Source organism: Hibiscus syriacus, unplaced genomic scaffold (assembly GCF_006381635.1).
Source record: "Hibiscus syriacus cultivar Baekdansim isolate YM2019G1 unplaced genomic scaffold, ASM638163v2 tig00110221_pilon, whole genome shotgun sequence".
Taxonomy (NCBI): domain Eukaryota; kingdom Viridiplantae; phylum Streptophyta; class Magnoliopsida; order Malvales; family Malvaceae; genus Hibiscus; species Hibiscus syriacus.
In genome coordinates, this window is record NW_024062635.1 from 3,493,213 (window position 1) to 3,499,212 (window position 6,000).

At 34.3% G+C, this 6,000-nt stretch overlaps 1 pseudogene; it reads right to left on the reverse strand.

Moving 5' to 3' along the window:
- Window positions 1-2,730: 2,730 nt before the first annotated feature.
- On the reverse strand, window positions 2,731-4,587 carry LOC120114234 (annotated as a pseudogene).
- Between the last annotated feature and the right edge of the window lie 1,413 nt (window positions 4,588-6,000).

Consider the following 6,000-nt stretch of genomic DNA (forward strand, 5'->3'; position numbering starts at 1 on the left):
AAAGTTTAACCAATGGGTTGAATTTTGATGCTAACTGCTCAACTTTCATACCGCTAATTAGGGTTAAAGACACTTTTCGTTTAAGTTTCTTGAATCCATAAATTATATAATTTATTGTTAACTAATGCCTGCAGTACATCACGTTATTTGTCGGGTACAATCTAAAATCCGATTTTGAGGGCCTCATAGCAAGGTTTCAGGCTAAGATTGGAAAAAAAACCCAAACCCTTGCCTACATCATTTTGAACTGCCGATCATTCATTCCAATGGGCTGTATTTGTGTTTTCTTTTGATATTTTTGACTTAAGAAGATGGTTGGCATATTCACAGGGGTTGCAAGGCCTGTGGAAAAGAGGAACTGGAGAGGGGATGCAATGGTGAGAGGAGGATTCAAGGAAGGATTGCAACAGTCCCAGGTTTTGGTTGGTGGCCTATAAAGGCTTACCGTCCTTGCCCTGCATTCGTTGCATCCGGAGGTTGCTATAAGCGGCGTGGTCATAGCATGGATGATGTTGCCTCTGGAGGAGGAGGGCCCGGAGTGAGTCCCGTAGGAACTGCTGATGAGCCTGAGTCAAGGTAAGTAGTAACTACATATTACTTCATTTTCCTAGTTTATGCATGATGTTATTGTATTCATTTGATCACTCTGGGCTGGGATTTACTACACCTTTGTTAGTTTAGCGGAATTGGTTTGCTTGAATATGGAGAAGCATTCCAGGTCTTAAAATCTGTATACTGGAGCACCATAGAATTGGAATTAGACCTTGAAAGGAAGGGGCATCCTTCCTATTTACTGCATACACCTATGCATGCATTTGTACAACCAATTACCATAACAAAACCTTCAAATTAAGCAGCGTTGGTTATATATATATATATATTGGGTTAAGATTCACTTAGAGCAGATCCGACTATTAGGGGAGCTCCATGAGTGATTGCTTAGGGCCCCCATTTTTTTAATCTTTATAATTGGGGCCCCTATGTTTTCATCTTTATAATTAGGTCTTTAATTTTTTAAATCTTATTTTTTTATCTATATAATTGAGATCCTAATATTATTCAATCTCGCTTTTTATCTTTATAATTGAAGTCTCTAATTTTTTCAATACATTTTTTTACCTTTATAATTGAGGCTCTAATTTTGTAATCTCACTTCTAATTTTATAATTGAGGCTTTTAAGTTTTTTCAATCTCACTTTCTACCTTTTCAATTGAGGTCCCTAAGTTTTTTTAATATCAATTTCTACCTTTATAATTGAGGCCCCTAATTTTTTAATCCCACTTTTTTAACTTTATAATTGAGGCCCTTAAGTTTTTATAATATCACTTTCTAACTTTGTAATTGAGACCCCTATTTTTTTTCAATTTCGATTTCTACATTTATAATTAAGGCTTCTGATTTTTTACAATTTCATAAAATTCTCAATTTCTCATCCCTTTCTCCACCTCTCTCGTTAATTCATTTAATTTTAAATTAAATATAATCATATTTGTCTCTTTTTTTCACAAATCTTATTTTTCAATTTACCTAATTTTCTTTAACTCTTATCTTTTCCAATCTCAATCAAATGATAACATAATATGTTATTCTTTATTTTTTTAATTTATTATTCATGATAAAGCTTCATATCATAATTTATACCTACATTCGATTTTTTTATTTTCTTAGTCGAATTTAAGGTGTTTTCTTAACAAAACAATGAAATTAATGTTCGAAAAAGTTTAATAATTTTTCAACGATATTAAATTAATTGTTTAAAGTAATGGAATATATTTTCCTTCAATCAGATCCTATTTTTTATTTTTGATTAGCGCCTCGAAAATGTTCGAGATGGCTCTGACTTAGACTATTGTTAATAACAGTCGTCTATTTTATTCATCTAACGCTCTTAAAAATATGTAAAACTAAAAGGTTTTACTGATAAATTTGTGTAAAACTGAAAGAGTTTTACATTGTGTAACAAGATCATACCCCTCGCCCACCCTAAAAATTTAAAATTATCATATATTTTAATTTTTTTTCTATACATTTTCTATTGAAAATCTATTTGGCCGTTGAAATTTTAATTCCCCTAAGTTTAGTACGCCCCCTAACATAAAAGACTTCTTTGGGCCACACATACTCCCTCTATTCATGTGTCTTTATATGTTTAAAAAAAATCAATTTTCGTGATTTGTTTATTTGAAAAAATTCCACTGTTATTTATATTTTTAAAAGTTTAGTGTTAACTCTCAAACTTAAAGAAAATTATTATTTTAGTCTTTATTTTTTCAGTTTTCCTTTAAACTTTAAAAAAAATTGTTTCTTCTTTAGAAAAGACTCGTTTAGACGACGATGGTTCTGAAAAGATTTGTTGATCAACAGTCGACGACGGTGGTTCCAAAAAAGACTCGTTAATCCAACTGTTGACAGAAAAACCATAGAAGAGGTCAAAATTTTAAAAATTATTAATATTCTTATGAGTATTCATAAAGGAAGGGATAAAATTTTACTGGCAAAATATTTCACCTTGAAATCTATGCTAATTTTTTTCCCGTAAAGTCGGAAAATAATTTTTACCAAGGCGTCTCACTTTAGATGCTATATTGCATATTTCACTTTACAATATTTACCATGAAGGTTCTCATTCACCCAACTCAAACTCGCATAAACTTGTGTAATTAAAGATACTAATCACATCTTTTATAAAAAAAACACTAATTACTGGATTACAACAGTTGACAGATTAAAGTATCATTTTCTCTTAGCGCTCATATCCTGGGAACTTAACGTTTCGTGGTGCAAGCAAATCAAACCAGATGCACGTTGTCCCAGCAAATCATTGGAAAGAGAGTAGCCATGATAGGTTCCGAGTCCGTGTCCATCTCCAACATTTACAAGCTTCCTTTCATTTTGGTACAAGAAGCTGGCAAATGCTTTTGCCCTTTCTTCGTAAATGGTCTCTCCAGTTGGTCGATAAAGTGAAAGGAATCCATAGGCATTCCGGCGATAACATCAGCTAGTCCCACCTTCTTTACTAACCCATTTTCCCATACAACCTCCCCTTCTTCAATAGCAGCGTCACGGAAGTCTCTATTGTTCGAATACACCTTCATGAACAAAGCAGAGATTACAAATCGAAATGTATTAAAGGCTCTGATTAATGTTTGGCATTAAGTGATAACCTGTGATGCCTTGGCTAGAGTGATTGCCATACCGGTTGCACCATGAGACCACTGCACCAACTTGTCCCTTGTGTTCCCTTCACACGAAGGGTAATTTTCACTATGGGGGAATAAGTTACTCATCATGTACCTTAAAGTTCCTTTGACATCGTCCGCATCGTCTTCGGAAAGAGGGAAACTCTATGTACATACGGTGTGGATGAAGAAAGATACTTCGCGGAAGAGATTTAAGAAGAGTCCAAGACTTTGATGGTACCTTAAATAATTGGATACTACTGCTCCAAGTGAAAATATCAACTCAGTAAAGAAAACTGTCCTAATGAAAAAAATGGGAGAAGGAAACTGTCCTGGTCACTCATTTTAGAAAGCACAATTCAATAATAACATTACTGTTATGATTAAAAAAGACTTTATATTTAAATTAAAATAAATAAAAGGATAAACTACACCTTTATTATCCAAGTTCCATTCTTATTCCGTTTTGATCATCAAATTATTTTTTTCAAAATCAAATATAACGTCAAGTTTTAGTTTTATTTTGATTACCTCCCATTAATTTTTTAATGTAATATTCATATGTTATCATAAGATAATATCAAATTATCATTGAAATTTTTTAAAAATGTATTACATCAACAGTTATGTTAATTTTGTAACTAATCAAAATATAATGTTATACATAATTTAAAAAATATATATATTTAATTGAAAAAACGATAATTGCATATTAATAAATAAAACATAAGTGCCAAAAATATATGTAGTTTGTTGTACGGTAAGATTGATTCTTAAGATATTTTAAAGGAATGGATGAGTGTGCAACATTAAGCAGCTAAACGAGTTTTAGCAATAACCTCATCGTTGAGTAGTGTCCGTATATATAGAGAGCTAAAAAACCCTTAATTACCTAGTGGAGGCACGTGCGACAGGGACGCACGCGTCAACGATCTCAGCGGCCAAAAGCAAGTCCTGCCGATTACCAGTCACCTCGTAAGATCTCAAGCAAGCAAGTGAAAGCTGTCTCCAGCAAACCCGTGTACACAGTCGGGTCTATTCCCCTACCCGCCACCTCTTCCTTCCCAAGTTACCTCCACTATCAACACCCAGAGACGACATTTAAAAAAAAAACTTTAATTGAAACTCTAAAACAACCTGTAAAAGCTTGTTTCCATATCTGAATTAAAACCTGTAAAAGTTTAAGCGTAAGAGCTAAGGATAATTTTCTTGTCATAAAAAAGGAAAAGGAAATATTCCAAGAAACAAACAAGCGTGTACCTGGTTCTTGAGAGCGTTGGCAGCTTTGAGGAACGTATCAGCAGAGTGTGACAAACTGTTGGAAAGCGTTGGATCCGTGTTAAGCAAATGATCTAACGGTTCATTTTTACCCTCTTTGTTGCTCTCTTTAGATGCCGCAAACTCCATTACCGGAGACATTGAATGTCTGGTTTTTGTTTGGCTTTTGAAACTTTGGTCTGAATTTTTAATTATTTTCCACTTTAAATTATATATATGATTGTTTGGAGTCTAATGTTATTAGCTTGAATTTTACCATTCATGCATATGCCTAAACAAACTAGAGCGTACTCAACGGCAATTTCAATACAACGGCTATTACAAAGGGACATGAAACGTGTAGTGATCCATTGGCGTTGATCTGTATTCAATAGAAGAATTAGAATTAAAACAGAGCGGCCGGATTGAAACAGAACGGCGGCGGCAACATAAACAGCACCGAAGAAGGAGTTTTCACGACCAACCGAGGCTGTTCAGCCGTGACCCAAGCCAGTCGAGCCTTCCCCGGCGAAGACCCGATCTTACCACGACCAGAAACAGCCAATCACAACAGTGGCGGCAGCATTTTACAAACCAAACTCGCGGGTACCTCCGTATCTCAAACCAACGGCGACGGCGAGGTCACGATGGGTTTAAAGGACAATGACCATCGACGAAATTACCTTAAACAGCGAGAAGGAAGCAAAGGAAGATGGGAGTAGAACACAAGGCGCCGCGCGGTGATATAAACGAGGGGGGTGTTTGAGTTTAAAAAGTAAAAGAGGATAATAACACAGTTGGTCATCCAACTCATAGGATTTATGAACTATACTCTGAACTTTCTAAATTTGTAATTTAGTCCCTATTTTCGAATTAGTAATTTTGGTAAAAAATGTCCAATTTCTAGGGTTTAATTTGGGAAGAATTCTGGTTGTTACAATAAGAACCTAAATCTAATATTATGTAACTTATGAAAAAGAAAATTAAAGAGAATGAACGAACCTTGGAATTTTTTTTGCTTTCTTCTTGATGAAACTTGCAGGGTATGCACGATGGCACGAACGTAGGGGTGGTTCTCCTTAAGAGTTCTTTATAGAAGATTTGGAGATTGGCTACTACCAAATTATAATCAAACGGTTACGAATAATAATTATCTATGTATTTCTTCTGTAAAAAATCTAATGTCAAAAGTTGTGTTTTCTCTGTCTTGATGGACGATTAGGATTAATCATTAGAGTGAAGACGTGGATCGTCATAAATGAGTAATCGATCCTAATTGGTTGCAGGAAAACACAGTTTAGATCTAATAAAGGCCTGTATTGATAATTGACAAAAGTATATTACAGAAAAAGGCTTAAATTAAAAAATACACTTAAACTATGTTATATTTGTTGAGTTAATCGATTGATGGAATCGACCAAGAGGGGGTGAATTGGCAATTAAAATTTTGGTGAAAGCTTTTGCAGAAAATTGAAAGTAATTGCACAGCGATTTAAGTCGTTCGACTTTCTCAATCAAAGTCTACATCCACTACCTTAGCTATCCACACTAAGGATTTTTCAC